An 11,255-nucleotide genomic window follows, 5' to 3' on the forward strand; every position below is an offset into this window, starting at 1 on the left:
CATGTGTATTTTGTTAAAATGCTGTATGGCTTCTTTTGAATGTCTGTCAATGGACAAAAATGCTTTTTGCTATTATAGTTATAGTTATGACCAACTGGACCATGCTAACTAGCTAAACCTTGACCCCTTCTGTGCAACTAAACTGCATTCCCTAGCATGAGAACAAGTAAATCCATACATAAACATCAAATTAAACACCTAATGGGCATCATTTGCTTATTTTGTTGTATTAGCATTAGCACTAAAATGCTTTCTGTCATTGTTAGTAAATGAAAAAGAGAGAACAAAGTATGAAATTGCTTAGTCTATTTCATTCCAGCCAAAATCACTTGAATGCACATCACGTCATAATTACTACTTCCAAACTCATTAGGAACTTCCCAGAAGAACTTGAGCACAGTTATAGGAAGTGGTAGCATGCAGCGAGCTCTGATTGTAGCACTGAATTTTCTGATCTGGGTTTCCCAGCGGTACTAGGAACACAAGAGCAGTGCAGTAGTCGATATTTAGCTTTAACACCATTCTGTAAAATAGCTGACGAGTTTAGGGTTACATCCTTTCCAAAGATTTCAAATGGCTTCCCCTCGCTCCTCCCATCTCATTCACATTCTCCTCTCCTCTCTCCATCCTCTCTTTCTGCACCACTTCACACAGACCTGCTCGCTAGCTATCTGGACACATAATCAATAGAGCGAATGCCAGGGAGAGAACTGCTACATGGATTTCCAATGGGCTGCCACTGGCGTAAAAAAAAATGTATAGATGGAAAAGGATAAAATATGAGCACTGTAGCAGCACAACCACACAAGCTCACCTTTCACCCTTCACACTAATTGGGTTGAATGGTAAACTGAGGTCCTCTCTGCTCTTTATTGGGCAGTGATACAGAGGAATAGATGTGAATACTATGGCAACAAGTGAAACTGGAAATTGTTCTCAGCATGTGGATCTGCTCCATGAAGCTCTGCAGACTATAAACAGTGCTCCGTAAACAGTTCAGTTTACCTCAAGAACAGTTTCCATTTAAATTTGTGTTGAGATAATTTCTTCCATCAAGAGGGTTTATATTACTACATCGTGTTGTGTTTGAATGAATTGATGCCAAACCGCAAGTCCTGCAATTGTCTTATCTCTCGGAGGTTGTAATGTGGATTAAATGACTCATCAAGGCTGTTTAAATGGTTTTTAATGTAGACTGTGAGTTGTTGATGAGTTCTATTCCCACCACAAGGCAGATTTGGGATTGCTGATTGGTTTGGTTAAGTAACATTATAGTGTGATAATTGTCTTCAACAAACCTTCTGTCGTCTTATCTGGAATATCACCGAAACAAACTAGTGTCTGTGTATGAGTTAATATCTTTTCTTCTGACATGAGAGAATCGCAGTGAAAGGGGAAAATAAGGGCAAGCAGATACGATCTGTTCCACTTCTGGATAGGACAATGCCAGAGGAACCTGACATTTCTGTTTTTGCTGCATTTATACTGTGTTGTACTGTTTACTGTAAACTTAAGAACAAACAAGGCTTTAATATACTGTAAACTTAAGAACAAATCTAAAAACCTTAAAGTCTACACTAAAATTAGGTGTTCATACAACATTAATAAAAGAAAGCAACAGTTTGCATACCTTTTTTTAGCGTTTGTTTTGAAGATGTATTGACTGAAAATGCCATTATTAAAACAATAACCCTAAAGAGATTAAGAGCAAGTCACCTTTATTTATATAGCACTTTTTACAATACAGATTATTTCAAAGCAGCTTTACAGAAATAACAGGAAAATGATTTAACAAAGTTTGTGTCTAAAGCCTATTCCCAGACTAAAATGCATGTCTGAGCTGTTTTAACTGAAAGCAACTTGCACTGACACATCTTAAAATATGTCAGTGCCATTTTTTTGTCTCAACATGCCCACCAGTAATGTTTTTTTTTCCTAAGGCACGCTTATAAAAGCTAAATGAACTAATGGAACTAAGGCATAATCCTGGCTTAATCTAAACCCTGTCTCTGAAACCAGGCCTATGTGTTTAATCTCATGCAAGATAAAGTAAGCTATACACAACTGAAGACACTCAGTAAAGCCTTGAAATACCAGCGCTATCTTTTTGAATGAATTGTTGACTGACTGCTGCATCCGAAATCACATTCTTCCCTACTATTTAGTAGGCAAAAAAGCAGTATATAACAAGTGTAGAATGTCCAAATCCACAGTACTCATAAAATAAAAATGTACCTGGATGACCATACTGTTTCCATCGCGATTCTGAAGTGCACATTAAATGGACTCTTTACTATCCCATGAGGCCACAGGAGAGAATTTATGAATGGCAGTGAAGTGACGCAACTGGCGCTGGTGTCCAGTCCAGTGACAATGACAACATGGTGAATGAAGTACGTCCAGATTGCATTCATACTACATACATTCTCACTATATAGAACGTACCTAGAGAGTATGCGATTTCGGACGCAACCAATGATTTATTCAGTGATTGGACACTTAAGAAGACTTGCAGGTGACCACCTACTGGTGTAATGATGTAACATCACTAAACGAATCAGTGAACCAATCTGAATGGCAATCGCAAAATCCTTCCAGTGCACTGGAATGTTTGCTCCCTGAGAAATCCCACAATGGGCCGCAAAAACCAGGGAGCATCGATGCTCAATATGCTCCCTTACCGGAAATTACGTCACATTCACAAGCGCGAAACATAAAATGCACGAGCCAACTCAATAAATATAATGACACATAATAGAAGATTTGAAAAGACAAATAGTTTTTTACTTGTTATTTTATCAAGCAACCCTTGAGATTTATGAATCCGAAGTGTGATGGCATCCTCATTATAAATTTACAGCAGCCTGAGACATAGAAATCCAGCATATGTTTGGCTCCCACAGGCTTAGCTGGCACCTTGAAGTGGAACTGCTGAACAAAATGTTTAGGTCCTCTTAATCTAGATTAGAGATTAATAAATCTCTTTACAATTTAAAAGAGCAGCTGAGATAGTTTGATTTCTATCAGCTCAATGGTTTGGCCTTAAAGCAACCTAAACATTATATAACAGCTATAGGAGCAATGAAGCGAACTTATTTGTACATATATTGATTTTCATATAGTTCTTCATAGCTCTTTAGATTTATTAATCAATAAAAAACCACTGTACTTAATGCATTAAGTCGAGTACTCATAATATTTGAGAGGGAAGCAAATTGATTGTCGCCTGACAGTTGCTAATAAAGCTTAAATAACAAATCAATACAAAAATGCCCACTGTGGTATAGCTAGTCAGCTATGGTATAGAAGTTATATCTCAGAGGCAATTAGAAAAGAAATGCATAATGATAAACCCACAACAGGGAGTGAAAAGCTTTTGAACACAGACTTTAAAGGAGCTCCATTTTTCTTGCTCCACTACTTGGGCATAGAATGATCTGAATTTCCCCAGACCCAAAATGAAAGACTTCTTCCTCCGAGGGATAAGGCATGCAAATCAATTTATGCCGTATTTCTTTTATTGAGACAGCCCTGCAATTTGAACTTAAAGGGGTGGTGTTCACGACAACAGACTGTAAAATGCTCTCACGGTTTCTTTCTAGGTCATTGAGGTTTAGGGTATTCATTTTTGATGGTGCTGAGGGAAAACCAAAAACAGCGTAAAAAGGGTTCCGCATGCAAATGACGTCTAAAGAAACTATGCTTTCAGCATCATCACAGTTACCTGAGATTAGTGTACAGAGAGGCTAATTATCAAAGGTTAAATAATATCAAGAACAGAGGTTTCTAAGGTGAAATAGATAACAAACATGTGTTTCTCAATGCTTGAGATTGATTGATTGATTGATTGATTGTCTCCCTAAAGTGCGATAACAGCTATCAAACTATTATTTCGTAGGCTTTTTTTATAGCATGACAAAAGGGTTCAACACTTTTCTTCTAAACTCTATTAACTCTACTAAACACTTTTCTATTATCTAAATCTAAAATATAAAGTGTGTTTGTCTCCCATGTGCTCTTCTGTCCTGTGGGTTTTGTGTGCACATGGCTTTTGTCTTTTTTTTTGCAATGTGCTCTTCTGTCAGTCTTGTCTTGTGTGTGTGTGTGTGTGTGTGTGTGTGTGTGTGTGTGTGTGTGTGTGTGTGTGTGTGTGTGTGTGTGTGTGTGTGTGTGTGTGTGTGTGTGTGTGTGAGAGAGAGAGAGAGAGAGCACATGACTTATGTGTTTGCATTTTGCACTTGACTTTTTGTTTGTTTCTGTGTGCAATGTGCTCTTCTATCAGTCTCTAGTCTTGGGCCCGCTCTCTTGTTACCTGATTATTGGTTCATTTGCCCCACCTGACCTCCCTTATTACCCTTCTGATTTCCTTTCCTATTCTCCTTTGTTCTCTGTCCTGTGTTACAGCTCATCATCTGTTTCATGTGTGGAAGTCTTGCCTGTTTGTCATGCCTTGCTCCAGTCCTGCTGCCCTGCACTGTGTTTTTTCCCCATTAGATGGTTTTAGTTGTGTTTTGTTCATTTTTTTGATGAAATAAAGCCCTTCAAAGCTCTCTGCGCCTGAGTCCTCACAATTCTTTACCCAGACCTGAAAAATAATGCATATTTCCATTGAAATTTTTTTTATTTTTTTTTACAAGTTTAAAAACCCCTGCTCTAGAAGTGATACCAAGGAATAATGTTAACAAATTGTTCAAAGCCAGAATGTAATCATATTTTTTTTTTAGCAAAACTTTACTCCTCCACTGAAAATACTTTTTCAACTAATGTCGGTCCCGAGTCATCCCCTCCAATCACCTTAAATGGGTTTTCGAACGCATCATGTTGACTTTAAGCTCTTGAAGCTCACAGAGATCGCTAGGTTTGTTTCTATCATTTATGAGTGAGACAGAATTTCTATTCACTTATAAAATTATCAATACTTGTTGCCAGTGTTAGATGGCAGCTGACATGTTTTGCATTGATTTTTCCACTGGCCTTAATTCTTCCATAGCTGATGCACATTGTGTCCATCTAAATAAAAGTTACTATTTGTAGTTCAGACAGTCTGTGTGCAAAAAAAAAAAAAAAAAAAAATTCCCCGTGGTTTTCTAACTGGGGTTCGCAGACCTCAATGGAGCACAATGGGGTCCGAAGATGTAAGACCACAGCCAAAGATTCTAAAAAAAAAATGTAACAACCAATACAAAACAATAGGTTACATACATTCTCAAATGGCTCACTTGTATTTATATTAGCCTATTATCTTCAATAATTTTTTTCCTGGCCGCTGTGGTGTTAGACCTGCTCACTAAGAATTAAAACTTCTTTATAATGACAATTTGTATTGATACATTAAACTTAAATTTTTCTCTTCAGGCTTTTACATCTACACCCATTATCAATGGATTTTTACAAAGATATAAACATTTGTCACACTAATTATGTTCATTTGGTGCAATGTGACTCCTCCAACGCTCCTTCAAGTCATATGCAAAAAAAATCAGAAATCATCTGCATATTTAAACTCAGATTGCACATTTCCCAACTATCTCTACACTCAAAAAAAAAATTCATTGGATGAACATGATTTTATCATGCCACCTATATTCCATCTAAACAAACCAAGTTAAGTCAACCAACCTTTATCATATTATTTGAACACAAAATAGATGTGTTGGTTAAACATGATATTAACATTTCCATTAAACTCATTTTAATCTTTTTTGAGTTACATGTTCATTCTTAGTTAATTTAGTGAGATTACTTTGAGTGTACAAAAAAACACAGAAAACATGCAAACAATTTAAAATTTTATTTTTTTAAATTGGGCTTTAACATGCACCAGTAAAGTCTGAACTGCTTTCTTCACTTTAAGTATCCCATTCATCTGAGTGTTTGTAACATGATATATAAGAAACATTTAGCTAACAAAATCTTGGCTCTTGAGAAAACTGATCCCCAAGCAACGCTTGCAGGACTTTAACGCCCCTTTTTTCTTAACACTTCTAAAAATTAAGCAATTTTAACACTTTCCTTTTTGGGAATTTGTAAGGTAAACCATGGCCTGATACAGAAAAATTTTACATTTGAAAATAAACATGAATTTAACAAACAATTGTGAGTAACAATTTGAGCTGTAAAATAATAATAAAAAAAGATTGTCTGATGAAATACTGGTGTATATATAAAACATAAAAATAAATAAATACATACCTTAAATAAATAAAAACCTTACAGCAGCTTGCTGTGATGAAAAACATAAGCTACACTAAATTACCAGTGTAGCTTATGTTCCTTCACATCTTAAAAATTAAGCCATTTTAATAATACCCATTTTGGGAATTTGTAAGTGTAAACCTTGGCCTTGACACACACACAAAAAAAGTAAAATTTGAACAAACATGAATTTATAGCAAGTGTGTAACAACTGCTCCAGTCAGTTGTCCCTTTGGTAAAACACTGTTGTAGTCTCAGTCCATCTTTTTCAAGCTCACTTACTCCAAAAGCTTGTTTTTGAGGAACTGTGCCTTGGATGACAACATCTGTCCATTTAGATTTAGAAAGATCTTCTGCAAGACTTCAAAAGTGCATTTGAGCTCTGGTGGGTAGCTCAGGTTCAAACAGTATATCAGTCCAAATAACAGAGCACAAGCCTGACTATTCAAGTCACTGAGCACTTCCACACCTTCAAGGACACCAATGTCTGCTGGGTCATCGTTAGGCAGCGCTCCCTCCTTCAGTATGACATACACTCCTATCACAGTTTGCTCCATGGTACTTTGTGACTCAAATTCTGAATCCTGTGGGATAAGAGCACAAGCAAAAATTAGCTCAAATATTTATTACAAGAAATGCACACTTAAACACTCACTGGCCACTTTATTAGGTAAACCTGTAAAGTAAACTTCGATCCAATACAGGAGCTCTGCTGTGAATCCTACATTTACAAGGTTATAATTATTCCGTTTTTAAGACGAAACTGTCAGAAAGGTGATAATTCTACTGTTTATTATTGAGGTCACAGTGGGTGCTGGAGTATAATGTGGTGCATTATATTATAAGATTGTAATAATTTATTTGGCCACCATATTTAAAATAAATTAGGTGGCTAAAACATTAGAACCACTTTGGAATATAATGCACTGCAATAAAACAAAAGCATACATGTACAGTTTCTGATGCCATTTTTTTAAATGCAAATTAGGCCCCTTGAGAGCTCAACCGATTTGAATAAAAAAATATTTGTTTTCGTGCATCAACCAATTCACATAAGAACTGTGTACCATCAGTTTCCTATAAATAAACAATTTGTCCAGCTCAGTTATTTGACAAAGTTATGTGTTCTCTCAAGTCACATGTTTGTTGTAGCAAATAGGGGAAAACACGGCCCAAGTACAGATTCAATGGGCTTTTAAAACTGTATTTTCTTATCAACTCACCAAATATGCCTTCACTAGTTTTTCAGGGTCTTCATTCAAGCAGGTGCACAGAGACTTGATGACACAGGCTCTTCGGGTATGTATAGGGTCATTCTGTGGGGTGGGGACAAGATTAACTCAAACTTCAGTGGCGGCACAGCTTAAGAGTACTCTGTGGGAAGAAAATGCATTGAGAATGACTATTAAATATACACAATTTAAATATACACAAACATAATGATTGTCGTTTCCAAAACAATGGTGTAGTTTATAATGCTTAAGCAATTTGTACCTACAACTCTCCTTTGTAACACACTGCCTGCACTGCCACATACACGTCACTGAAAGAGAAAGAAAAGGAAAGGTCAGTAATCAAGGATAGTTAGTTATACATTATATGTGAGTGTTAAGAAAAACTACTTACATGTAATAAAGGTGAGGTTCACACCAGAAGAGCATGGGGACAGCTTTATATTGTGATGTATTTCATCTTTTGTATGAAGAAAATAATCATTTTCGCTGTAAAAAAAGTAAAGAAAAAAAGTGTATAAGACTGACTTCAAAAAATGGGCCAAAGAAAATACCACTACTGGCTGCTGTTACTAAATATAAAGTTTTACTTATATTAATAAGTATATTCCATAAATAAAACATGTATACCTATTCAATCATAACTTTAACTGCCATTTATTAGGACACTTCAAATATGGTCGACTGCATCATAGATTTTACTTGACAATTTTTGCACACTGTAATCAATAAGCTGGGTAGCATTAAGTAACATGTTTGAAAAGACAGAAATGGCTAGATACAGAACGTTTAAATTAATATTTTGCTGATATACATACATGAAGGCCAGGCCAACATAAAAATGGCACATTACGCTAACGTTAACGTTAGCTAACGTTGCATTAACTTACAAACAGAAAAAAACCGGGAAAGAAAACGGGTGTATGATGTTTTCGACTCTGACGTCTGCATTCAATTTATCTCCTGTTTTACCCTCCCATTGTTGGGGTAGAGTTATATTTGCTGAAAATCAGCGAAAAAATGGCTAGAGTTGCCATATTCCCCTTTAACGTTAAGGTGAAACTCGTATCGACAAAGACACAGAATTGAACCCAACACATGTGCTTCAAGTCTGGGAAAATAAGCCTGCTTAGAAACATCGCAACAGTGTCTAATAACTTAGTTTTATCCCACAGTAATAATTACAAATAGGTACATATATCAGGTACTTACCCTCAATATCAAGGATGCAGAACGATTAGACCGCTCACAAAACGTCAGGAATTTCAGCCTTCTCCACAGTACATTTGAGCCCGCGTGTCCCCGAACTTCCCGCCGCAGTACTGAGCATGCGCAGTGTGACTCACCAGAGAGAATTGTTGATATGAAGCGCCTCAATCTCATTGAATCAACAAGTGCAGATCTAATTCATTCAATTATTTCTTAATTTAGTTCCAACTAACAAGAATGAATCATTTAACACAAGTAAACTCGTTATATTCTTATTAATCAGACATATTTTTATTTAGCAAATCAAGCAAGTGGCTAGTTGAGTTTTTTGAGTGTAGTTCTGTTATACAATCACCTGAAGGGATTCCCAGCAGCTCTCATCTCTCTTGTTATCGTCATAACTCGGCGAGCGCTGGACCATCGCCAGGCTCCAGGGACGATGACTCCCCCTCCCCATGCTGACTCAGTCTGTTTCCTGGCAGGTTCTCTCTCTCTTTCTCTCTCTCTCTCTCTGGCACTGAGCATAAACAGTTGGACATTTGGAAGCCAAACAGCTTTAGGACAACAGTGGGGCGCTGCGGACAATGTGACAAATACAGACTTCATATTGAGCCGCAGATTGCAGCGGTACTGAAAAGTAGTAAAGTGGATACAGATTTAGAAAGCAAGAAACGAGGGGGAAGCAAATGATCCTGCAAAGCTGAGGGGCAAGTTGCCTCACTAGCAAGGTAAACTAGTTAGGTGCCTTTTGCAGAGGAAATAAAGAATGAAAAGGAAGAAAAAAATTTCAACAGAGAAGTCAGATTCATGTGCCAGCTCATCATCTGTTGATCATGGGTCTCATCATGGGTTTATTAATATGAAGATTCATGAGCCAAAAGCACTGCTGTAATTCAATAAATCCAACAGTGCTGTGTGTTTTCTGCATGCTGATGTCTGCCTTCATCCACAATCGTTTGTTTTGCACTGTCACTTTTATCTAATTTTAGGCTTGAGAGGTAAACAGATGTGTACAGAACTACTCTTTTAACGTATACCCTCTGGTTACAATTACCCAGAATACAACTGCTTGAGAGTATTCTCTGACATTTCTGTTGTGTATAGTATAGAAAGGAGTTTTGATCTGCATACATTTATTTATATTTCTCTTAGGCTTATGTTTATGTCTTCGAAAGACATGGTGCACTCTTTTATTCCTACTGGAGCATAAGCTTTACAAGAGCTCCATATGATCACAAATGTCAAATAAACAAAGCCATCCATCGGAACGCGTTCCCTAATTAATGCCCTTGGTTTACCCCCTTTCGATCAAAGAAATTGCGGGAGTAATTAGAAAATCTCATTTGCAGCACGCACATCAGCCTTGAGACTCACTGACTGTGGTGATGAATGGCCGCAGCCCTCTCAGGCCAGCGAGTGTATATAATGAACGCCACAGGCGTGCAATGTGTCAAAGTAATTGATAGCCTGGATAACTGTCATTTCTCCTGTTCTCCGAGATGTCCCAGGGTTGTATCTGCCACGGAGTCATGGCATTAGGGTTCCTCACACCTTCTCGCTCGCTGCAAGGCATGGCTAGACTTGAAATGTACTTCGGCGAACACAATGCAACTGGAACATTTCAGAGGATGTTACATAAACAGCATATTCATCGTGTTCTGCTCGTTTCCAAAGTTAAAGTCACCATGAAAATAAAATTGACAACTCTCTTCTCTGATGACATGTTTGGAGTGAGGGAGGGATCACATGAGATCACATCAGTAGCAAACAGCAATGACTGAACCATCAATCCAATCAATTCCTGATTGACTAAATAAAGTCCTGCCCCACATTTGTTGTTGTTGTTGTTGTTCGTGAAGCTGTTTTACTTGAAGATACTTCAAAATATGGAAGAAAAGACATTTCTTGCCGACTTTAACACATTGTGTCTCATACACAATAAATATGTACATTCATTTAGCGAATTTACAGTATGTGCGCAGAAAAGTTCAGTTCACACAACCGGTGGATTTACACAGGTTTGTAAGCATATCAATTTGTTCTTAACTTTGTTCTAATGAAAGAGTGTGTTCCGGCAGTTAATTTGCATAAACATGCGCAAATTACTCTCCAGTTCACTTTGTTTGGCAAATGTGCCATTCTCTAAAACAAGTTGACACAATAAAACATTTTAGGCCACAGAATTAATACTTATATTCTATTACTTACTATTTTTGTACAGTCACTTTTATAGAGTCACAGTTATTCTGTTTGTAATAATAGATTTTTGTTTAAATGTCATACATGCAATAATACACTGTGTTAATGTTTTTTTATGTTTTTTATTTGTAATGTTTTTAAAATGTATGATAATATAGTTTTAGTGCAAACTTTCTGCGTGAAAACATGCAACAATTTTACACAATATACATTCTGCATGCACAGAATGAGACTCAATGTGTCCTAAGCAAATGCAATGCAATAAAGCAATAAATGATTTACTTGAAACACCTTATAAACTTGTTTTTATTAATATTTCAATCATTTAACAACACAATTGCTTGTTCATGGTTCTCTGATGTCGATTAATGATTGTCGAATGATTATTTATTTGGTTTACATTTTAATGATTTCATTTTT

General features: G+C 36.7%; 1 long non-coding RNA gene across 1 annotated transcript; it reads right to left on the reverse strand.

Moving 5' to 3' along the window:
• Positions 1-6,259: 6,259 nt before the first annotated feature.
• On the reverse strand, positions 6,260-8,970 carry LOC309488113. Its single transcript, XR_014202017.1, has 5 exons — positions 8,640-8,970; positions 7,822-7,916; positions 7,690-7,738; positions 7,419-7,569; positions 6,260-6,779 (listed from the first exon to the last, which is right to left on the reverse strand). It is a non-coding gene; the product is annotated as an uncharacterized lncRNA (long non-coding RNA).
• Between the last annotated feature and the right edge of the window lie 2,285 nt (positions 8,971-11,255).

The sequence above is a fragment of the Leuciscus leuciscus genome, assembly GCF_965113295.1.
Source record: "Leuciscus leuciscus genome assembly, chromosome: 23".
Lineage (NCBI taxonomy): Eukaryota > Metazoa > Chordata > Actinopteri > Cypriniformes > Leuciscidae > Leuciscus > Leuciscus leuciscus.